General features: G+C 44.1%; 1 protein-coding gene across 9 annotated transcripts in view; it reads left to right on the forward strand.

Moving 5' to 3' along the window:
* The window catches only part of Mbnl1 (muscleblind-like splicing regulator 1), a 163042-nt gene that overhangs the window by 73640 nt on the left and 64200 nt on the right, over positions 1-25202 (forward strand). Inside the window, exon 1 of one of the 9 annotated variants that reach the window (XM_013016220.1) lies at positions 5190-5340. The exons of the other annotated variants lie outside the window; for them this stretch is intronic. The gene's annotated coding sequence lies outside the window, so the exon portion shown is untranslated. Of the gene's footprint in view, positions 1-5189; positions 5341-25202 lie in introns of those variants that run through there. 9 annotated transcript variants of the gene reach the window in all.

The raw sequence follows: 25202 nt of genomic DNA on the forward strand, positions 1-25202 counted from the left end.
TGAAGGTAGCCACAGTTAGTCCAGAGAGTTACAGGCTTGCTGACAAAGGGAAGAATCAGTGGCTTCATGTGTTCTCCACTGTCCTTGGGTTCTGGCTGCTTGACGGGCAGGGCAGACGGCTTTGTGTCCACACAGCCAAGTCAGGAGCTTGGCCCTGGCTGAGGAGCCTGTCCAGGGCCGGCGCTAGCTCCTGGAGGCACTGTGGGTGTCTGGAGCTGGCTGGGCGCAGTGCTTGTCCCAACCTATGGAGAGTTAGATGTATTTGTCAAGCCAGGAGCAAAGCGGGTGGGAGCAGTGGTGGTCTTAATTCCCCAGCAGAGTGAGATTCCCTCTCCTGGGTAGTCAGTGCTTAAATGCTGCTGCTTTCAAATACCTCCGAAGGTCCACACTGGGGATGCCTCCCAGCCAAGTTCCCATTGACATTTCATCACCCGGGAAGCCTTCAAGATTTGTCCTTACTTCACCTTTTGAAAAGAAGCATGGGGTGCCAGGTCTTCCTCCTGCCAGGGTTCGGGGCAGGCATGACCTATCCCCACCTGGGCCGGGCCTCAGCAGTAGATGTGACCTTCCCTATCCCCCCTCCCCCTCCCCTCCCCCATCCCTCTCCCCTCCCCCCTGGGGTAGGCTGGCCCTCAGCAGTAAGTGGAGTAGTAGTGCTTCCATCAGACAAGCTCCAGGCCAGAGTTCATGGCCTGGACCCAGATTTTCCTGATTTTTTTAAATAAGTTTTTTTATTGTGAAAAAACTGTACAGAGGGGTTACAATTACATGGGCAAGGTAATGAGTACATTTCTTATCAAGCATTGTTACCTCCTCCGTTTTTCCCCTACCCTCCCTTTCCTCCCATCTCCACAACTACACTCCCCCTCTTGCCCCCCCCAGCCTAAATTGTAAAGTTCATTTTTTGACATAGCATCTTGTACATCTCATTGTTGCAATGGGTCAACCTATATCCCTATTTAAACAATTTGTTTTTTTCCCTTCCCCTCCCCAAATTATACCAATATCAAATACAGTGAAAACAGACGTATTTATAAGGTACCATGTGATTTTTTTTCTTGCTTTGTATGTCTCTGATTTTTATTTCTGTATGAACTTGAACAGTTTGCCTAGCGCTTTGCCTCAGATGCACCAGATATTTTTTGTCAAACTTCCCTACTTCATGGGATTGTGGTAAATCATAAATAAGTTAGGATCCCTAGCAGAAAATGAACAATAAATACTTGACATACGTTAGCTATCATTACATCTTCATAAATATAAACACCTGCAATGGACAGACTGCCATTACCCAAACACAAGAAAGCCAGAATTAATGTTGCAGTTTTACTGGGATGGTTCATAGAGTCCTGACTCTGGAGCTGCCCAGCCTTGAGGAAGTGACCTGACCTGAGCAGCCTCTGTTTCCTCATCTCCACAAGGGGGCGGGGCTTGCATCTGCCCTCCAGGGGCTCGTGTAGGTGATGAGTGTGGGACCTAGCACTGCAGCTTTGATGATGGAGGTGGCTCTGTGAGGCTCTTACACACTAGAAGCATGTCTGTGCTCACACCCCTGTGCCCAGGGTTTCCACACTGCGGTGATGGTCGTTGTACCTTCCGCGGTACCCAGAGCCTGGCCTGTGCGCCTCGCTGGGTGGGCAGCCCAGGCCTACCATCCTGGATACTCGGGACGGCTGAACTTTAGTCAACCCACAGACATAAACACAAGGCCCTTTTCAAACATAACACAGCAGAAAGGGCTCGCAGTGCTCTACCACCTGCCTAGCAAGCGCAGGGCCCTGCATTCTAACCACGGTCCTCCTAAAAATTCCCTAATAAGTAAATGGGAAATAATCACTCTTCTTCTAGAAACTTGTCCTTCATTGGGAAATTCACAATTAGAACTCACTAGTAGGGCACCAGTGATTTATGCCTGTAATCCTAGTTACTCAGGTTGCTGAGATCCAGAAGGCTCTGCAAAATGTAGGTGCTGAGGTGGTAGAGCCACCAGCAAATCAAGCCAACCTGCCTAGCAAGCATAAAGGCTCCATGTTCAAACACCAGTACCGGGGGGAAAAACACCAAAGATCGTGATAATTGGGATTTTGGCTCTGGATAGTTAGTTAAGAGAATGTTTTATGATGCTGTTAAATGCTTAGCTCTGTTGTCCAGCCCCATTTTAGCTACTAGGTAATTTGAATGCCAGTGTCTTGAGAAGGAACTGATCAGTAACGTCAACATGGAAATAAAATACAGAGGCAAAGAAGCCATTGTTCATTCTGCTGATAGTTTCCCATCTATCTGGAGTGCTGTGAAGAAAGGTTAGGAAAATAAGAGCCTTTGGAAACAGAGTGGTTCTGGGCCAGAAAGGCAGGCCGAATCCTCTCAACAAAGTGACCAGAATTGCGCTGTGGCCAGCATTTTCTATGACGGCATCCTTTCTTTATTAGTAGGCACTTTTAGGGAATGCCCCTGCTTATTGGGAGTGGAGAGTGTGAAGGAAAAATTCAAGAGTGAAATAAGACTTCCTCACAATAGACTTGTTTTGTGCGTGTGACAATCCTGGCATTTGAAGTTAGGATCTCACATGTGCTAGGCAGATTTTCTACCCTCTGAACTCTGCCTCAGCCCTTTTTGCCTTGGAGACTTTTTTGAATAGGACCTTAGATTTATGCCTGAGCCAGACCAGACTGATCCTCTTCCTCTGGCTCCTACTTAGTGGAGATGACAGGTGTGTACCAATGTGGTTAGCTTTTTATTGGTTGAAATGAGTATGTGCAGACTTTTGCCCCCAGTGGCCTCCAACCATGACCCTCCTGCGTAGTTAGGATGGGTGGCGTGAGCACCACATGGCCACAATCAGCTCTCCAGGGGAGCTTTCCATAGGATTGGAGTACTTCAATCTCATAGAAATGCCTTATTTAGGGAGCAGACATGAAGTATTATTACAGGAAGATACCAACTCTGTCACTGGGGAAAGGGGCAGACACAGAGAAGTCTAGGGACCGCAAAACAGGGATGCTTAAGCTCTCAGCCTTCAGGGTGGGTCTGAACACCTGCGCCAGTGTTGCTGCCACTGATACACAGAGGAAATAGCCATGCCAGCCCTTTCCTTGTGCTTCTGCTGAGCCATGTGGGAGAGACACCCAAGGAGCCCTCTGAATTCTTCGTGCCACTGAGGGAGGGGGAAGAGACTGGCTCTTAGCACTGAGGATGGAGCCTGGGGTGGGCTATGCACTGAGCACTTGGGGTACTGAGGATATAATTAGAAGCATCTTCCTCAAAAGGTCTACGCTTCTGATGCTTAACCTGAGAGGGAGACCTGGTTTAGGTGATGTGATTTTATAGAAGATATTCTATTAACAACATTTTTCAATTGAAAAAGTGCTCGCATCTCTTTTTCCATTTCTAGTAAATGATTGGCCATATGGCTTGCTTTATAAATAAGTGAATATTAAGTGAATAATACAATGAATAATGCCATCTCAGCACCACATTTGTTTACACTGTTGGGTTGTTTTAGTGAATATAACAAATAATGATTTGCTTTTATTTAGTGAAATTATTACAGTAAGAATAAAAAAGCTGTCAGGGCTTAGCCAGTCTTTCCATATCAAGCCAGTCTCACCATGTCTCATCTTTAGTGACTTATCAGACATAAGAAATTTCCCCAGGAAAGAGCTGTCTTCATTTCATATGTAGTTAGCAATATATTTTTTGGAAACACATAGCTTCTTTTCTAAAAAAAATATAAGATTGCAAATTTTAAAAATGGACACCAATTATTTGCTTGATGTCTAACACCAAGTAAAGTAGCTTACTAATTTAGTTACCTTGGATTTGAATAAAAAGTAAGTCAAGAATCACAATAGCTGGGTACCAGGGACTCATCCCTGAAATCCTCCGTACTCAGGGGGCTGAGATCTGAGGATCAAAGTCTGAAGCCAGGAAAGTCCATGAGACTCTTATCTCCAGTTAACCACTGGAAAGCTGGAAGTGGGGCTGTGGCTCAAGTGGCAGAGTGCTAGCCTTGAGCAAAAAAACCCAGGCACAGCACCCAGACCCTGAGTTCAAGCCCCCATAAAAGTATAACATGCAGAGTAGACAGGTGCTTTAGGCAAGTGGGAGCAGCTGGGCAGCCACGTGGCAGGCCCTGAAGTTCTGTGCATGCTCCACCGTTGGTCTCTGAAGTCTAGTCCATGTCTGTGGTTCCCAGCATGTCTCCCAGTCTCACAGAGCGGCTCTGGCTCAGGTCTGTGTGAGCCGCTTGGTCCTCTTGGGGGAGGAAGAGCTGGGTCTGTGGAGGGCAGGGCTGGGCGCCTGTATGCCCAGCACGCCCTGGGCAGTGCTGACAGGGAGACTCAGTGCTGCCCGTCCCGGGCCATTGCAGTGGGGCATCTTGTCTGCCATTCTCCTCCTGCCCTGAGCTCTCTTGAGCCTCCTGCTCACCTCACCCTCATGTGTTCTGTGCACTGGACTCTCCAGCTTCTCCTCCATACCTTCCTCCAGCTCCTCATCCCATCGCAGCTGGACACTGGTGTGTGGGGTAAATTGTGCATTGTACATTTGAGAACAGCTTTAATGGTCTTTCTGTTGGGAAAATCACTTGAGTGTTAACCGCTCTGCCTTTCCATTTTTCCCCTCCAGGCACTGCTGCCTTTCAGCGCCCTAGGATTTCCTTTGTGTTTGTAACTTGGATGTGAAGGTCTCAACGACAGCATTTTGTGATCTAATGTCACTTTGCGATGTTTGCCACCGCAGTGGGCATGCTGTAATCTGTACCCCTTACTTTTCTTTCTAGAACGAGATCTCCAGCCCCTTGCCCACCCGTGTTCTTGGCTTCATCTCGGGGCGTGTGAATGGCCTGCCCCGTGCGCGTTGTGTTGCCTCTCTCTCTCTCTCTCTCTCTTGCTGCTTTGTGTCTGGCGGGGGTTTTGGTGGTTCTTCAGGCCCATGCTGCCTCCGCTCTGCGCTCGCCCCTGCCCTCTTCCCAGGGTCAGCGTGCTGCGTGGTCATGCCTCCATCTCCTCGGCCCTGCCCTGGACAGAACCTTGGTGGGGGGTGGCTGCCTCTTAGTGGTGCAGGGGGGAGGGGAGGAGCTCTCTCCCTGCCCTCATGATGGAGCCCGGCCAGGCCTCGGGGTGCCCCGCACACGCGCTTCCCAAGCTTTGGCTGTGGCTCAGTGGTCCTGCTGTCAAAAGCCTGAACCTTTGCTGTCCCAGCTGAAGGACGCTCAGTGGTGGCCACGGCCTGCCGCGGGTGTGGGGACAGTGCCGGAGACCCCGGGAGGAAGACGGCGGTGTTGGCATAGACCTCGGGCGTCTCCAGAGCACCAGGAGAGCTCTCCAGAAGACGCGGCAGGTAAGCGTCTCGCCTCTCCAGCCGCTACACGACGTCTAGGCCCGGCTTCAGTGCCAGTGGGCATAGTGCATCGTCCTCAAAGAGCTCCCATGACACACACACGAGAGCCAAAACACAAGTCCTGGGTAGAGAGGCTGCGTGATCCAGAACCTTCTAGGAATTTTGTGTGTTTGTGTTTATATTCTGTTTACATGCAGTTCAGCATTAAAGAGGTTTTTTTTTTCTTCTGAGCATTTTATTCCATTCTTTGAAATGGAATCTATGACGTAGATAGCTATGGTTTTGTATATCTTGTATGAGAATTCTTGTTGAAATTTACAAGGGTTAAAATTAAATAAGTTTTCTAGCCTGGTACCTAGAGTTTGTACCCTTAGATTCTTCTAACTCATATTCCTACATATGTAATTAATTCCAAAGAAATCTAGAGACCAGCTCAGATCCTGTTGTCAGAGTTACTGCCTGGCATTCTATCTCGAGGTCATCTCTTCCTTTGTGGTTCCGTTCTTTGGTTCTGTGAGAGGTAGGGCCAACTGCTTGGCTTCTGGGGTTTCTGTACAGGTGAAACGGCCCTGTGGAAGGCCTGTGCTGGCACTCAGCGGGGCTGTACATGAGGGGAGCAGGGGGAGCGCTCCTCCCAGGGTGTCCAGGACAAGCCCTGGTCAGCTGTCACTATGCCCCTGTCACTGGTGAGGAGCCCCTCATCCTGGGGTGCCTGGGACAAGCCCTGTCAGCCCCCGCTGGGCCCTGTCACTGGTGGGGAGCTCATCACTGTCCTCCGGACTCCAATCACTTGCCCTGGCCCGTGGAATATTAGCACACCTTTTCCTGTAGGTGGAGTTCATCAGCCTCACCAACTCCAGCCCTTCCCTCTTTGTTTTCTTTTATTATTTTCATTTAATTTTTACTGTAAAGGTAATGAACAAAAGGGTTACAGTTACATAACTCAGGTACTGAGTACGTATTTTTGTTTCTCCCTCTTTTCCTGCCTCCCCCATCTCCCTGTAAGTTGCACAGATCATTTCTAACATATTGTCTTGTGATATTGCTGTTGCATAGGCTCTCCACTTCGCCCTTGTCTCACCCTCTTTGTTTTCATTATAAGCTTACTCTCTTAATTGATTCCTGATAGCTGGAGTCAAGTCTCTTAGTTAAATACCACCCTGGAACTTTTGAATTTGCATACTCCAAAATGTGTCACAATTCATGTAGAAAAAGTTTATTGATAGTTGTGCTAAATGAAAAAGATCTGTGTTGGGTAGTACTTACTTAGGATGTGTCTCTGTATTTGTGTACCTGTCTGTCTGTCTGTCTATCTACCTTTTTTTGTGTGCCAGTGCTGGGTCTTGAACTTAGGGCCCAGGCACTGTCCTTGAGAGCTTTTTCTGTGCAAGGCTGGTTGGTACTCTACCATGTGAACCACAACTTCCTGCTTTTTGGTGTTTACGGGTCTTATGGACTTTCTTAAACTGGCTTTGAACTTCAATCCTCAGATCTTTTGAGTAGCTAGGATGATAGGAGTGAGCCACCAGCACCCGTTTTGTTTCTTAAGTTCAAGGTTAGAATATATGAAGATGTTGTGTATATTGGAAAAGTTGGGTATTTTTTATTCTTCATGAGTACAAGGTAAGGCATAGCACACTGGTGGGGGTACAGCTTTGGAGACCATTAGCAACCTCACAGGCACACATTCTCCAACAGTTCTATTCTCCTAACACCAGCCAAGGCTCCAGACATAGCTGTGCGGCAAGCCCACAGTTTCTTAGAGTTGAATAGCTGATTACCTTGCCAAGGCCCAGAATCCTGAGGCCAGGGTCCTGGCACCACCTGCCTTGTACAGCCATCCAGGTGATCCCACCCTCCCAAAGCAGCCAGTGCCAGCTGCCAAAGCCAAGTGTAGGTCCGGGTGAGGACGAGCCACTGGCCTGCCTGTGGTCTCCACCCCGTCCGTCCAGGCCTGCACCCACACTGCCTTCCTCTAGGCCTGCGGCTGTGGGAAAGAGCACACACAATTACACAAGGCTCATCTGATAAAACAGAGGTGCTCAGGAAGTATCACACTTGGAAATACTCAAGTTGTATTCCCTGTAGACCCTAAAAAGTAACAAAATGGAATATTTTGAAGTTTTGGAGTGTGTCAAAATGGGTAATTGTTTTCATATGTAAAAACAGAAAAGTGAAATTTTAATGCTTTTATATGTCACATTTATGAGCCGACTATTTTTTAATATAACTCTTTTTTTTTTAACCTTTCAAGTACTAACGTGAGGCCCAATCTGAAGTTTTGCCTTATTCTTGTTTTCCTTGAGTGCATTTTTCTGTCTGGGTCTCTGTCAGAACTCTTAGACTCCTTGGAGAGGAGACACCAACTGAATATAAGACTGCAAACTCTGATTTCTGTCTTTTAGAAACAATTAAGTTCCCTTTGCAAATAGTGTGAGTGCTTTTGGAGTAGTCATATATAGAGAGATAGATAGATAGATAGATAGATAGATAGATAGATAGATAGATAGATACATACATACATACATACATACATACATACATACATACATACATACATATATACATACATTCCACAAAGTATGGAGTCCTCCCTGTGAATCTCACAAAGAAGGCCCCAACACAGCCGTGACCATACGTAAAACAATTTCTGTGTCATTCAACTAATAAGACTCATTCTTAACCTCCACGATCTTCTATCATTGTATGCCCTCCTAGGAGGTTTTGAGAGCTTTCTACACAAGTGGGCAGTGAACACAACTTTTACAAATTCACAACAGACATCCAAGTTCCCCAATTCAGTAGACTTAGTCATATAGCAAAGAAAGGAAAGATCAAATCTGTGCTCAGTTTCAGCAACTGAAAAGAAAAGACAGATACAGAAATGAGACCAGATACTGACAATTTTATAGTTTAGAGGAGTTCTGCTGTGGGAAAACCAACGTTTGTATTTGCCACTTATTTTTATGTGGAACTAAAGGTGACTGAATCAGTTATACAAAATGAAGACCATCTCCTTAGCTAATTTTAATCATTTTTTGATTACTTCTGCTTCCAGCCCCCTTCAGGCCCTGTCTTACTTATTCTTCACAAAACAACTTAGAAAGTTAGAATTGTTGTCTCACCATGACATGTGAGGAGTATGGAGCCACAAGAAGTTGGATGACCTGCTCCTGGGGTTCCACTGAGACCTGCTGATTTAACCCCTAGAAGTTGCTGGGAGTCTGTCCTTGGGGCTGGCCTGCAGGGGGCTCCCGCAGTGACAGCTGGGCTTAAGCTGGTCCCTGGGTGGCTCTGCCTCCTTCAACCTCAGGGCTGTTTGACTTTGGGAAGTCTACTTTGTGCTCTACCCTCTCTAAAACATGAATAATGTAATAATGTTAGCTCCTTGTCAGGAGTTTTGGGAAGATTTAATTTAATGAGACAGTGTGTGCCAAGCACTTAGTGGCCTGTCTCGCATATAGAAAATGGCCAATAAATTGTTGACATTATTATGTAATTTCCCCAAGGTCATATAGCAAGTGATTGAGTCAGAATTCAGACCCTATACTGACTAGAAAATGAAATAATACTTGAACATCACTCTCTCTCTCTCCCTTCTCTCTCCTCTTGCTCCTCTCTTGCTGTCCTTTCCATAAAGAACTGCAACTACAAAGCAAAACTCACTCTTTTTCCAGTCTGTAATCCTCCCTGCCAGCTGTACATTTCATGAAGAGGACGGTAGGGCTCCATGGTTTACAACAGAAGAAAGTGTATTTTTTTTTTTTTGGTGGCTTAGGGAAAAATTTCAGAGTAGAAATTGGGACTCCAGCTCCATCACTTCTTGCTGTATGATTTTTGACAACGTACTCCCTTTGTGGTTCTTCTGCTGTATACTATGCTAATAAAATTAAGTAAGCAAGTTTGACTTGAAGATCATGAACATTAAGCAATGCAAGCACAATTAAGGAGCCTGGCGATGGCTCAGTAGTGAGTTAGTGGAAACCTAAAGTAGCCCTTGAACACGCACCAAGTTTGTAAAATCAGTAGACACAGTGAGAAGGGTGGGGTTTCGAGGCAGGTGGGGTCTTAGTGTTAGATGGCCCTTTGTTTCCCCCAAACCTGTGTGCTTGCTGGGTCAGACAGGGGAAATGTCACGTGGGACACTGGACAAAGAGATAAAAGACGTTGGAGACAGGAACTGATTGGATGTGGACTAGAATGGTTGTACCGTCCTAGAGAACGGACCTCTTCGTCTTGGCTGCTGAACCAAGTGGCTCAGGAAGGCGGTGGGGAATGCTGGCTGAGCAGATGTTGGGTTATCAGTTCTCTGTAAATTATCCTTGGAAGATAACCCTTAAGGGCAGGCAAGGCTGCGGGCTCAGGAGATGGTTGCTTGCCTGGGCTGAAGGTTTGCATGGGATAGCCGACACAGTGGGAGCCAGGCCTCAACAGTGTCATTCAGTAACGTGCTTGATCCATCAGTGGTGGTCTCCCTTAGTTGGTTCCCAGCCCCTGGAGGCCAGGGGTATTGGTGTGTGTGTTTTCTGTCTCAGTACACAAGCCTGGGAGGTGCTGGACACGGGTGTGTTGTCTAAAATACATGTTCCCTGCATGGTACAGACATGCTCGTGGAAGGCGCCTGCCATCCGGGCATTAGGAAGCACCCCCTGGCAACCCCCTTGACAATGAGGGACTGCGTAGGGAGAGTGGCCTAGGGCTGAGGGAATGTGAACTTCTTTGGGATGGGTTGATGATCACAGCACTGAGTCTACCATCGTTGCCTGTTAATGAATAATGTAGGAATAAAATATTCCAAATTGTTCATAGCAGATGATGAAGTTTTTTAAAAATGGAGAGCTATAAGAACCCATTTACATGCATTTATTTTCATACAGTGGAAAATATATCTGGCACTATAAACTCAAATTTGGTGTCAGAGACGAAAAGTATACGTGTAAATACTCATGTATATCCTTATAAAGATGTTATCAAATGCTGTTTTGAATTTTGCAATGTTGTCAGGTTGTAAGTGGTGATAAGTGAGCATAACGTCTGAGAAGAATTACGTGGCTGATACCAAAGTCAGAGTGTAAAAGCTGAAATGCTTACTGTAAAATTCACTGCTCTTTCAATGTTTGTTCCCTGAAGGAAGACACTAGTAGCACATGTTAGTCAAAGTCTGTATCAAGAGCAGAAAACATGTCAGAGAAAACCAAAGAAGTGATGCTTGTGCTCATCCACCATGTGCTGGTACAGCAGGAGAGGCGAAGCCAGACCGGACACCCATCTCCCTAGGTCCATACGTGACCCCTGACCTCTGAACTCTGGTGGTCTCTTGATGGTGGTTAAGCTGGGTGCTGCTCATAACAGAGCCAGAGCCCAGGGCCGGCGGGTGCTGAGGGAGGCCCTGCGGGCATCGGTTCTTCTCCTGGCATGCGAGGGGCGTTTAAGCCAGACACATTAGCACCTTGTCTTGCAGCGCTCAGCCGTGTGTGCTGGCACCTGAGGAAAGGCTGTTTAGAAAACTTCAGATGGGAGTCAGAATCAAACCAAATGTTCCCAGGCACATTTGTGTGTTTCTAATTTGAAAAAGACCATATGTTGCAGCAGGACTTCTACAACATGAAGACTGTGTGGAGCTCTGCAGCATATGCTAATGTGTTGTATATTCTAAGACTTTGGCTATAAAAGGCACACACGTTAATGTGAAGGTGAAGAAGGTTGGGTCAGAGGCAAGGATGGTGGCTAGTCAGCCATGCACCTTGTCGTGCAGGTTCACATCCAGCCTGTATTATTTTCTCTTACCCTTTGTGTAAGCCTGCTGTCTCCCTCTCTCACAGCTACACAACTGCACTGGGCAGAGACAGAGAACTACCTTTGCTCTTGCTGTAAAGGAAGAATACTAGGACAGGACTTGCCTGGTGTTAATTGTGATATTCCTTATAGTTCCCTTTCTTGGCCACGTGTTGCTTGAGTTCTGACTGGATATAACGGTCTGGTTGGAAAAGGAACTGTGGTTTTATTTCACTTACCTTGAGAGTGCTTTTATTTCATATAACCTAATGACTACCGTTTAGTTTCTCTTGGCTACTTGCCATAATTGCACAGTAGTTTGGGGGATATTATTAATGAACAAGAGTTAAGTTCATCACAGGTCTTGAGGATGGGGAATAGCATGGATATACTGAATTCCAACCTTCTCACCTTCCTTAACATACTTTTGTTTCTTGCCTTTGAAAACCAAAAGGCTCTGATGCAGGTTAACCCAGTGGGGTCTTTGCTAGAGGAGAATTCTGTCCTAGGAATCAAGTGCCAGGGAAAAATTATAGCTAGTGAGGGCCACTTGTGACTATCACTGCTCTTATATTGGAGACTGACTTCTGATGTATGAATTTTTAAAGTAACCTGGCAAATAAAAAGAACAAGCCAACAGATACTTAGGAACACTTTTTATTTAGGCTGACAGTTGGTTTCTTAAACTGGTCTGTATAGTTATGAGCATAAGAATTTAGAAGACCTTAGATATAATTTGAGGAAACTGACTTTTGCACTGTTCGTAAGTAGAGTTGCATGGGTTCTAGTTTAGCTTTGTGGTTAAGAATGTAAGGTCTGTATGGCACAGGTTCAAGGCCCTGCTCTACTGCTTCTGAATGGTCTGGGAAGGTTGCTTGATCTCTCTGAGCTCAGATTTTTCATGTCTCATGCATCTGACATGAACCATAAGACCTTTTTGAAGATTTAAATAGATCACTAAACTTAAAACACTTGAAGCCATACCTAGGATGCAGTAAGCAGGCAGTGACCATTGCTGGTTTTGCCATTCCCCTTGTTTTCTGATGGTTTCTAGCAGGAGTGGTGACTAGACCTGTAGTTCCCTGACAGAGGCCGTCAGGAGCAGTGGCCCGAGAGAAGGGTAATGCTGAAAGTCAGTGGGAGCTTTTACAGCCAAGGAAGCAAATGCTAGTGGCTAAATTCCTGTGGTTCCTGAAATCTAGAACCACAAAAGCTTGTGGAGCAGGAACTGGGCTAGAGACCAGATAGGAGGACCTCGTGTCCTTGGGTGTGCCCACTGGGGACCTGGGGACCATCCTCAATGTGGTTCTTTATCCAGGTGACATTACTCAGTGCGTCCCTAGAGTTTCTGTTGGAACCCTCATTCCTTATATTCTTGAAATACTCAGACTATTCACATAGATAAGCCAGATAAATTATTTTAAAAACCATTCATGTGTATTTCCTTCTTGATTTTCCCCACCTCAGCCCATCATTTTCACAAGAAGAACTTATTTTGTGCGCATTCATATTATTAATGCTATCAATAGTTGTTGCTATGGTTTTACTGAATAAGTCTGACTAAATGTGGAACGCTCACAGTTTTTATTTATGGAATACTTGTATTATTGCTCTCAGGTTAGGAGAAGATGGTCCCACAGTCATGTTCTTGAGGGTTGCCCAGGATACTTTTTTTTGGGGGGGGGTCTGGTCATGGGGCCTGAACTCTGGGCCTGGGTGCTGTCCCTCAGCTTTTCAGCTGAAGGCTAGCACTCTACCACTTTGAGCCACAGCGCCACTTCCGGCTTTTTTCTTTTTGCTTATACGGTGCTGAGGAATCGAACCCAGGGCCTCAGGTATGCAACGTAAGCGCTCTACCACTGAGCCACCTTCCCAGCCCCTGCCCAGGATATTTTGAAGCTGCTGTTGGTGAATGTAGCTCAGGAAGGAGGCTCAGAGGATCTCCACATGAGAGTATGAAGACAGCAATGGCTTGGCAAACTGTTCTTGTGATTCATGCCACGTGTATCCTGATCGCCTGCCATTCTCCACACCAAAGTCTCCTTAAAATCACATTAATACAATATGTAATTTATATTGTCAGATCAAGCTTGCACTTCCTTTTATGTAATAATGATATTGGAGTCACGCTGACATGTCTGAAAACAGACTTCATCAACTGTGTCATAAAACATGCTGATAGCCTCAGCTCAGAAGGTAGTTCTAGTCAGGTTCATTCTAGAACCAAACAATTTTAAAAAGTATGCTCCTGGGTTGAAAAATAACAAAAAGACGATTACTTAAAGGTGCCAATGAAGCTTCCTTCTTCTTAAAATATAACTTCAGAGAACCTTTTAAAATTAGTAATTTTCATTTCAAAGGAATTCTAAATTCAGGCCTAGTGGCTTTGTTAGACTATTTTCTGCCCAAAGCGGAACCACACAGCCTTTTAGGGTAAGGTTATTTGTTACTTGGGGGGCTTCAGTGTGGTTGGCAGTTTTTGTTTAGTTGTCTGACTACTCAACCTTACGCGAAAAGGCCCCACATGTGGAGTGCAGTCAGCCTTGGCTTGGGGACCCCATGGGGCCTCGCGAGTTGCCCCTCCCGGGAAAGAAGGGCTTTTGCCCAGTCGTAGGCAATGCACGGTAGGTTGGAGCAGTGCTGTGCCCTCTCCCCACCCCCGGGCCTGATTCCTGGCTGTGGCTCTGACTCTTAAGTGAAGGATGTATCTAAAAATCTCTCTGTGACCACTTGAAACGCTGGGATAGCCGTTCCTGAAGGGTGACTCCATAACTGTTCCCAGCTGTTGTGTTTATTTATCTTAGTACTGATGCAAGGAGCTGATCTTTGGTGCTTTATCTACACTGTCTTATTTTATCCTTGAATAAGATATGTAAACACAATCCAAGCAAAAACGTACATGCAGTGGCTTTCAGGAGCAGAACAACGGGAAACTTACTTCTGTTTATTTCATACATGAATAGCTGAGTGTCACATTAAATTTAAAAAATAAAGAAGAAATTGTAACCCCTCTGTACAGTATTTTCACAATAAAAAAATAGACAAGAATGGAAATATGCTGTTCCGAATGAATCACGGATCAACCCTCTGGCTTGCAGTGCTTTCCCTCTCTCATCTACTATAGAAAGTGTCTCCTCTTTCTACAGAATCTAGAGGAAGGAACTGGTCTCAGGATAGGTTGTCACCTCTGACTAATTGTTGGTTATCCTAATAATAGAAAATTATTTCCTTCTTACTGTTCATTGTAATTCATCTTGAACAATAAATTTAGACAGCATGCTTAGGTATCCAAGAAAAGCTGAAATGGTGTTTTGAAAAACAATAGCACTTAAAAGTGTGTTCTCACTGTGTTTCTGTTTTAGGCCTCATTTCCTAGTGTAAGATGAACGTTAGTGTAAAATAACCTTGACGGTCACAGTTTGGCAATTAGAGATCTTTTCCGAGATGAGAAATATTTTTAAGAAGAACATGCAGTGGGAAAGGCAGCTGCCTTGTTTGGAGATGGCTCAGTTTAGAGAGGCATGTCAGGGGTACATGTGTGAGTTTGCACTGGAGGCTCACAGGATGGAAACGCTCCAGGATCGCATGTACAGGTGGAGATCAGATCTCCACAAGGACTCATGCCCCGCTACCCATCAATCAGAAGGAAAAGAAAAGGAAAAATCAACAAAGCAGCAGAGAACCAGCAAGTTCCTAAGTCGCTAGAAGATGCGAGTTGTTTACACAGGCAAAGGAGAAGTTGTGTGGAGGCCCCTGGCTGTGTGGTTGAGGGGACAGGGAAGTCCTCTAAATACTGGAGAACAGGGAGGGAGGAGCTCGCTCTGGACTGAGAACCAGGGTCCAGGACGAGTCCCTGGGATGTGGGCGTTCTGCGTGAACAAGTGTGGGCAACTCTAGGGAAATTCTGCAAGAAGTGGAGGAGGGGGTATCAAGCTGTTGAATACAACACACGAATTCAACATGTGGAAGGACATGGGATTGTGGCTCCTTGTAGAGTGGGCAGACCACCTATGTAAACCTCACAGCTGTTGATTTGCGGCTAATGACAACTTCAATGTGTTCTTCTTCTTTTTTTTTTTTTTTTGTCTTTACAATCCTTGGCCACCACAGTCATTTAAAACATGACTTAGGCAGGCTCAAGCAGGAGCTGGGTGCCTGTGGCCACACCTGGAAGAATGGCTCATATGGTAGAGCCCCAGCTGTGATGAGCCAGAAAGCTGAGCAGGAGAGCACAAGGGCTGGATTTCAAGACCGCTAGTGGTGTTAAAGAGTCAAGAGTAAGAATTGTGGACTTCATGTACACTTATACAACCACTTTGGAAAGCAGTCTGGAGGGTCCTTAGAAAGCTAAAGATTGACCTCCCTTACGACCCAGTCATACCACTTCTAGGCATCTACCATATACAAGGACACGTGCACCTCCATGTTTATTGCAGCACTGTTCACAATAGCTAGGATATGGAAACAACCCAGATGCCCCACCACAGATGAATGGATCCAAAAATTGTGGTATCTATACACAATGGAATATTATGCAGCCATTAGAAATGACAAAATAATGGCATTTGCAGGGAAATGGATGGAGCTAGAAGGAATCATGTTGAGTGAGGTAAGCCAAGAACGAAGAGACAAACGGTACATGGTCTCCCTGATAAGTGGATGCTAAATCGAAAATGTTAGGTGATGCGACAAAACTAACAGGACTTAAGAAACAAGAACTCCCACTCATCTGGTTGAACCACTACTAAATATCCCCATGCTGCTGATCACATACATGGTATATAACATGTGAACACCGTTATATGTTACAGACTGTGATAGACAATTTGCTCCAGGAAAGTTAGAATGAACTTGTGACTTTAAATGAGCATCATTATTCCACAATACTGTGAAATTCCGGAAATTATGTAATCACTTAATCACAATTAAAAAAAAAGAACCTTGGGGAAGGGAGGGAGGGAGGGGATGATAGGGGGAAAACAATGGAGGGGGTAACAATGTTCAAGAGGAAGTGTACTCATTACCTCACTCATGTAACTGTAACCCTCTGTATAGTATCTTTACAATAAAAAAATGAAAAAAAAGAATTGTGGACTTCTAGAAAACTATTTTCTAAGAAGATATTCGCAACTTATAGATGTGGTTATCCTAGGTTACTGATATATTTTACTAGCTAAAATTTGCTCATAAACTCTTTCTTGGGTAAAGATAGTGTTAGTTTGTAAAATTCACTGTCCACTTCAGAACTGTATAGTCTTCACTAGAAAACTAGAAAGAAATGAGAAAATAAGGAAATAAATGATTAAAGAGGAGAAAAAGTTACCTTTTGGTAACTCTCTTAAATGAGTCATTGGGATAAATAATAGAAAAGAGAGCAAAAAGTGCTTGAAAAAATGTATGTACTTTAAGTTCAGTTTGGCCTCTTCTTAAGTTGGTATTGGTCCTTTGTTTTAAGGATGAAGGAACTGAGATAGCTAAGTGATAGGATTTTGTTGCTTTCCTTTTATTCATAACAGCTAAAACTATTTTTCTTCCTTTGGATTATGGCTTGTGTACATGTGTACATGTTTTCTAGATGAGCCACATCAGGTAGTAAACCAGTCATCTTCTGATTTTTAAGTAGTGCACTTTAGAGAGTCATACCAGCTTCTGGAAAGTACCTTGAAAAATACATTTGATTAATTCCCCTTGAAGGGAAAACAACCCAAATCACTGTGAAGCTAGATTTCTGACTTAGGTACAGTGACTAATTATCCCCCAGAGATTAAAACCTTATTTCACCACAATAACACAATTTTAAGCTCACACACCTGTTCTTGTCATTTGACCTCAACTCTGTATAAGCAAGAACTGACTTTTGCTTCCTTCCTTGCTGATGTTAGCAGAAACTATATATATTTTGACCCAAGTCACTTGGGCAAGACAAATTACAGTGCAGATTTCAAATCATTTGATTTATAAGAGGCATACAAACTGATTTGCTTGCCAAAAATTTCTAAAGTAAATTATAAAAAAAAATCTCCCAGTTCTCATTGTAGATTTTATTTATAATAGTGTTGAATTTTTTAAAGTCATTTCTTACTCATCCTGAGATGCCTGGCGGGTTGGCTACCCTCCAGATGTGTGGGTCCCGTGGTGCTGGGAACATAGGCCCATTGGAAGGCAGGTGGCTCTGGGCAGCTCAGGGTTGCTGCTTTCTGTGGGAGCATTTGTCATGTGTATATGTGTGCATTCATCATGTGTGTATGTGAATACCTCAACCTGTGGCAGTGTACTTACAGACTGGGGGCTGATGGGGTACCAGCCATGTAGGTTCTGCCCTGTAGGACAGCCATGGAGCAGAGGCAGGAGGTTGGTGTCTCAGTGGTACTGGTTTCTGAGTGCTTTATGTCTAGCTTCTTTCAGCCCTCCTGTTCCTACAGACAACTGCTCATGGACTCATCTTGACCAAAAAGCTAGAAGAGAGCTCAGACGTGAAATTAGCCATCCTTGCTTTGTGCCTACATTGGTATCACTTGCAGTCAGACCAGTCTTAAGTTGTAGAACTGGGAGCGTAATAGAGATGATGAATTAAGGCTGGCCTTTTATACTAGCCATAGCAGAAGTGGTGCTTGAGGTTAGTGATGTCTGTGAATTATCTCCAATATTAAATGGAAATGCTATTTTTTTTCACTGTGGGACTTCAGTGTGAACCAGTGCAGACCACCCACTCTAGACCATCATCCCTCCCTCCTTTCTTTCCCTGTGTCCCTTTAGGGTCATCTCAGGAGTCCCAGCTAGGCTTAGGTTCTGTGTCTACACATATAGAAGAATCACGTGGGAGGCACAGTTGGTCTTCGAATGCTTCAGTGGAATGTGTTTATGGGTGAGCCCCAGGGAGTGGGAGCAGGCATTTGTCCCATGCCCCACATGCTTCTTGAGAGGGTTTCGCAGGACAGACAGACGGAAACTAGGCCGATGAAGAGAAAAAGCACACTCGAAGCTTGAACATCGAATTATCTTAAGTCAAAGAAGCATGAAAAACAGAGAACATTCCAGGGGCGGGTAGCATTTGGGGTTATTGGGAACCTGCTCAGTACAGAGGGGCTGTGCCCTCACATTCAGAAGAGAGGGTTTGGGGTTGCAGGCATAAGCTGGAGGGGCTTGATGAGCTATAGACCCAGGGGTCTGTTGATGGTTGACCTCAATGAATGTGTCAAGTGCGATTGTGATAGACACAAGATTTGTGTTTCAATCATCTTACTTTGCAAAAGATTGGGGAAGAGATTGGTCTTGGTGTTTATAATGTCAAGAAATTAATCTCTCTGCTGGGCGCTGGTGGCTCACACCTGTAATCCTAGCTACTCAGGAGGCTGAGATCTGAGGATCGAGGTTCAAAGCCAGCCTGGGCAGGAAAGACCTTGAGACTCCTATCTCCAATAAACCACAAGAAAACCAGAAGTGGCGCTGTAGCTCAAGTGGTAGAGAGCTTGCCTTGAGCTGAAGAGCTGAGGGACAGCGCCCAAGCCCAGAGTTCAAGCCCCATAACCGACAAAAAAAAAAAAAAGAAATTAATCTCTCTTTAGTGACAGACCTTATATCAAGTATTAAGTGATTCAAAGGCAGATTTAGGTACTTTCTGAATAGTGGATAAGTGAACAAGTTTCTGACTCCTCTGCCATTTTACTTTCTTTCCTTCCCAGGAGAGTGGTGTGGTACAAGGGCATGTACATTTGTTTATGAGTGCCTCAGGGCTGGGAAGGAGGAGGCCAGGCGGAGGGCAGAGGGACACAAAAGGAGATGCCACAGTTAGACACCTGGCTCTGTAACTGTGCGGGCACTGGGCGTCACTTCAGTCATTTTGGTTTTTTTGCTGCAAAAATCTCTCTGTTAAATAAATTAGGACTTACTCAATGAAAACATGACCGTGATTCTGGAGATTGCATAATTGATGAAAGGCATTTATTCATTGGAGCATTTCCTCTTGATTGACTTGCAGATTGAAGCAAGACTAACAGCCCATCCTTCTTCACCCTGCCATCCTCACACTGCAGCCCTGCTGCCTGGGATCCCGGGCCCAGGGGTGTGGAGGGGGGAGGGGTTCAGAGCTAACACTGCCAAGGATTGCATTTGCAGATATTTAAAGTTAGAGAGCATAGAATCAACAGCTAACAATGTGAGATAACCAGTTACGTTCATTTAGCACTCTTAAGGACAGCACAGTTGACACTCAAAGGCCATGGTTATAGAACAGCTGTGGAGTTTGCTCTGTGAAGGGCATGTGGGCTGCGTTACCCATGGGATGTTCTGAGTAAAATACATATGTGATGTCTTCATGGTTTTAAAATTAAGGAAGAGAGCCAGGAGACTGAATCGCTGAGACTCATGCCAGTGAAGATGTTCTATAAAAGGTCTTTGTCTCAGTGTAGCAATAGCATGAAGTAGACTGAATCCATAAGAATACGGCTGAAAGATCATCCTTTTCAGTGATGTTTTACAATACTATAATTATACGTTTGCTTTAGAATTGTGTTTATACATTTGGTATTTTCTAATGTTTTCATTTTCAAAGCTCGCATCTGAAAATAGCAATTGTGCTTCTTTACAGAGATCTTGAACACCCCAGGAGTCCAATATTTATTCTAAAGTTTTGTTGACTCAAAGTTAAGTTCGCAGATTGGCACACAGGACACTAAGTTAAAGGTCATTGTGATGAGGATTTAGTAATACTCGTATACAACAATTATGAGGTGGGGTTGAAGTACATCGTTTCCCCAGCTCTGACTACCAGCTGGCTTCTGAGGAAAGGAGAATCAAGGTGGTGATTAATAAATGAACTAAATGGAATTAATTTTTGTCATAGACCAAGTACTATGCCAGGTAGTTTCCCCCCCCCCCTTTGGCTTTATTTTATTAATGACATGTGTGAATTGCACAAGTGAGTGAAACGAGCTGTGCTGTTCTATGTGCACACATCGTGGGTAGATCTTGCCTGCCCCTTGTCTTCCAGTGAGCAGTGAGGAAAGGACTGGTGCCTGGGTTCTGGAGTGGGGCAGGGCCTTCCACTGCAGGCTCAGCATCCTGAAATAGCCCACTGAGGCAGGGCTCTAGGCCCCACCTTTAGAGAGAAGAATGAGCACCAGCTGCCTAAATGCAGGTCACCTGGGTGTTCTGAATTGGAATCAAAGGTGGAGCTTCCGTGCTATGTTCACTGCTACGTTCTGCACACTTGGGGCACCCCAGGCAGGCATGCCTACCGTCCCTTTCCATGACTCAGTCTGACCGTGAAAATGTCAATACCTGCCCATGTTTGATATTAGTCTATATTAGATTTTCTTCATACTTCATTAATTTTCATACTGTGTCTGGACCAAATGAAGAGTGAGACTGATTCATCATGCAGCCCAAGGAATGTAATAATGTAACTTGTGAGCTAGAGCAACCATATTCCATCTTTCTTAACCATATATTGGGCAGGAGGGTTTTTTTTTTGTTTTTTTCCCCTTATTGTTACAAACATAAGATTCCCTTGGTTCTCATGCATGATTCTTGAATAGGGTTCCTCCATTTTCTAAATTGAGAACTTAAAGTAGGAAATTTGAGACTCTACTAATAGTCTAAATTCAATCTTTGTTTAGGAGTGCCTATACCTTTTATATTTGACATCTCTCAAAATGAGGGTGATCTGTATGCAGCCTGGCTGGGGTGCAATTCACAATACCTCTGTGTTTTGTTATCTCAGCAAGCGATCCCTTGCAAGGAAACAATGCACTCTTTGTAACTGGTAGAGAAACACTGCTGGCTTTTACACATGGAGCTTGTGCATCGAAGGGGGAGGTCAGGAAGGATAAACCCATTACATGCCTCTGACCCCAGAAATCCACACCCTTTAGAATCCTTGGAGGTTAAAACCTACCTTTCATCCCCGTTGCTCCATTAATCGGTGTCCTCTAAGCTGTAGAACATAATCTGTGACTATAAAAAGTAATCAAGACTCTAGCCCTCTCATTAAAGGACAGACTCTATTTGGAGCTAAATATCTACACATCTTTAAAAGTTACTGGGAACTCGGTTTTCACTGTGGAATTTTTCTAAATCAATCCTGCCTAACACAGTTTAACTTCTCATAAAATGTTTTAAACTAGCAATACCACAAACCTGTAACCTCAGGAGGCCACAGACAATGGGAGGTGGCAAAAGAACAGAGAGTAAATGGTTCCAGAGAGTGAAAAGGAATTGGATTTGTTCTCAACATGTTCTGCTTCTTGGTAGAGTAACCGCTTTGGAATTTTTTTAATATAATTTTTATTGTAATGGTGATGTAGAGAGGGGTTACAGTTATATAAATCAGGTATTGGGTACATTTCTTTTTGAACAGTGTCACCCCTCCCTCATTCTCTCCTAGTTTTTTCTCTTCTGAGTGCCCTTACCCACAAGTTGTATAGTTCATTTCCAACATAGTGTCTAGAGAGTATCACTGCTGAATTAGTTCACCCTTTATCTCACTGTTTCTATGATTCCCCTTCCCCTCCCCAAATCAGATAAACTTACATATATGACAAAGGGTACCGAAATAAAAAACAGCTACAAAAGGGGGAGAAAACAGAAAACAAACAAAAACCTGAAAACAGTACAATAAAAAACCTCTTGTTTTCATTTCTTGGAGTTCATTTTGATAAGCATCATTGCATATGATCATATGCACATAGCTGTTGAGCCCTTGTGATCCTCTCCTAAGAATCTTCCTTTGGTCTCACTGTGTGAATGTTCAGAATTTATCCTATGTAATGTATCATGTCCAAATGTACTTTTTTTGGTCTTTTACTATCCATTGGGTTTACTTGTAGATTTACAGACACATTCAAATTATTATAAATAAGGGAAACCATGCAACCTGTGATTTCTTTGGGTCTGACTTACTTTCTTAATATAATTTTTCAAGTCTTTCCATTTCTTTATGGATGAGGTGGTTTCATTCTTTCTAATGGAAGAGTAGAATTCCATTGTGTATATATACCACATTTTTTGATCCGTTTGTCCACCAAGGGGCATCTGGATTGATTCCATAGCTTGGCTAGGGTAAACAATACTAGAGTGAACATGGTTGTGCTGGTTGCTTTAGTGTGGGCTCATTTGTGGTCATTTGGATAAATGCCCAGGAGTGGGATTGCTGGGTCAAAGAGAAGCTCAATGTTTAGTCTTTTGAGGAACCTCCATGCCACTTTCCAGAGTGGTTGAACAAGTTTACATTCTCACCAACAATGCAGTAGGGTTCCCTTTTGGCCACAGCCCTGCCAGCATCTGTTATTGTTAGTTTTCTTGATAATGGCCATTCTAACTGGGGTGAGGGGAAATCTCAGTGTTGTTTTGATTTGCATTTCTTCATGTGTCTATTGGCCATTTTTCTTATTCTGAGAAGTCCCCCTTTAAGTCTTTAGCCCATGTATTAATTGAGTAGTTGTATTTTGAGAGTTTATTTTAGGGAGGGTAATTTTTTGAGCCTTAAGTGTATTTTAGATGTGAGGCCCTTGTCTGATGCACAGCTGGTAAAGATCTTCTCCCAGTCTGTGGGCTTTCTGTTTATCTTGTTAGCTGTGTCCTTTGCCATGCAGAAACTTCGGTTTGATGCAGTCCCATTTGTTCAGTCTTTCTTTAATTTGTTGCGATTCTGGATCTTTACTTTGGAAGTTTTGATCTGTGCCAAAGAGCCCTAGTGTTGCCTCTGCCCCTTCCTGTGGTCTTACATTGAGGTCTTTGATGTTTGGGAGTTTCAGGTGAGGATCCAGACCAGGCAATGTTGGGATCATGGTCTCTAGTGTGCTAGGAGTTCCATGGAGATGGACTGGGGTCTTCCATTACACTGAGCTCTGCTTTTATAAAGGACCTCTCCTTTGGGAAATTGCTCAGGTAATGTCAGCCACCCGTTACTGCCTGCTTAAGAATGTTTGCAGGTGCCTTATTTAGAAAGCATTGGATAGATTTGCATAGATGCCAGTCATATTTTCAGCAGGTTTAATACCTGTACTAAGTATGTTGAAAGTTTTTAACAAATTATTTTTTAAAAATTCTACTATCAAAAAGTGAATTTGAGGGTCTGGGAAGGTGGCTCAGTGGTAGAGTGCTTGCCTTGCATGCATGAGGCTCTGGGTTCAATTCCTCAGCACCACATAAGCAGAAAAAAGTGGAAATGGTGTTGTGGCTCAAGTGGTAGAGTGTTAGCCTGGAGTTGAAGAGCTCAGGGAAAAAAAGTGTCTACTGTCCAAGTGGCCCTAAACTGTCTTCTGATAATTTTGTTATTTTGTGATCCAGTTAATCACTTGAGTAAGTGAAAGGTGATCACATAATTAACTGTTCTATCTGACTTTGCATAGAGAGCCGAATGCTTGGATGTGTGCTCACCCAGATCGCCACAAGGCAAAGCACTTTCTTATGAATAGTGCCATTGTTACTTTTTACTGCCCCAAATCTTAAATCTTTCTCATGTTCAAAACTTGTGATGCGTTATACTCATCACTTCCACATATATCCATGCTTTGGGGATCAGAGATACTAAGGAAGCCCTCAAGATCACAAAGCATCCTGTGTCCATTCAGACAGGGGTGTTTCAGCATCACAGGAGTGTGTCAGCACCGCAGGGATGTGTCAGTACCACAGGGGTGTCAGCACTGCAGGGGTGTGCCAGGACTGCAGGGGTGTGTCAGGACTGAAGGAGTGTGTCAGCACTGCAGGGATGTGTCAGCACTGTAGGGGTGTGTCAGGACCGCAGGGGTATGTCAGGAGTACTCATGGCCACACACTGTGGTCCATCTACACAGACTCTTGAGATTCTTGATCTATGAAGTAGAAATGTGAAATGGCCCAGGAGAGGAAGAGCAGCTCATGATCACTGGGTGGAGAAGCTGCTGTGAACCAGGCTGGTGTCCACGGCCAACCATCCATCACTTAAAATGTTGAGCCATTGCTTTCTGGACCTAATTTCCGCCAGAAAGGTCTTGTTCTGGTGTTAAAGACTACATTTCTCTGATGTCAAGATGTCATGTTTAAGGGATGTTGTCTTCTCTTATCATATGTGATTTTTTTACATTAGCAACATAATGAGTACATTTCTTATCAAGCATTGTTGCCTCCTCCTTTGTTTCCCCTTCCCATCCCTTCCCATCTCCCTCCCTCCCCCGTTGTCCCCATCCCCTCCCATGCCAAAGTTGTAAAGTTCATTTTTCGACATAACGTCTTATACATCTCATTGTTGCAATGGGTCCACCTGTATCCTATTTAAACAATTTGTTCCTTCCCTTCCCTTCCACAAATTATACCAACATCAAATACAGTGAAAATGGGTTATACCGTGAGGGAGGGACATACAAAGCAACAAAGAAATATCTTATAAATATGTTAGAAACAATAGCCAGAAAGAAAAAACATTGAATTCTTATCTTGGGGTTCATTTTGTCTAACATCAACTTATCTGACCGTTTCTGCTTGTCTCAGCCATATACTAGTTATTGTAAATAAGGGAAACCATGGGAACTATGTTTCTTTGGGCCTGGCCTACTTCACTTAATATAATTTTTTCCAAGTCTTTCTACTTCCTAGCAAATGAGGCAATGTCATTCTTTCTGATAGAGGCATAGAATTCCATTGTGTGTATATACCACATTTTCTTGATCCATTCATCTACTGAGGGACATCTGGGTTGGTTCCATATCATAGCTATGGGAAATAATGCTGCAATAAATATAGTTGTGCTGGTAGCTTTAGTATGGTCTTGTTTGTGATCATTTGGGTAAATGCGCAAAAGTGAGATTGCTGGGTCATAGGGAAGCTCTATGTGGAGTCTTTTGAGGAACCTCCATACTACTTTCCAAAGTTGTTGAACAAGTTTTACACTACCACCAACAATGCAGTAGGGTTCCCTTCTGTCTACATTCCCTCCAGCATCTGTTGTTACTAGAGTTCTTGATTATAGCCATTCTAACTGGGGTGAGGTGGTATCTCAATGTTTTGATTTGTATTTCTTTTATGGCTAGGGAGGTTGAGCATTTCTTCATGTGTCTATTGGCCATCCTTCTTTCCTCTTCAGAGAAGTTTCTCTTTAAGTCTTTAGCCCA

This window comes from Dipodomys ordii, unplaced genomic scaffold (genome assembly GCF_000151885.1).
Source record: "Dipodomys ordii isolate 6190 unplaced genomic scaffold, Dord_2.0 Scaffold30, whole genome shotgun sequence".
Taxonomy (NCBI): domain Eukaryota; kingdom Metazoa; phylum Chordata; class Mammalia; order Rodentia; family Heteromyidae; genus Dipodomys; species Dipodomys ordii.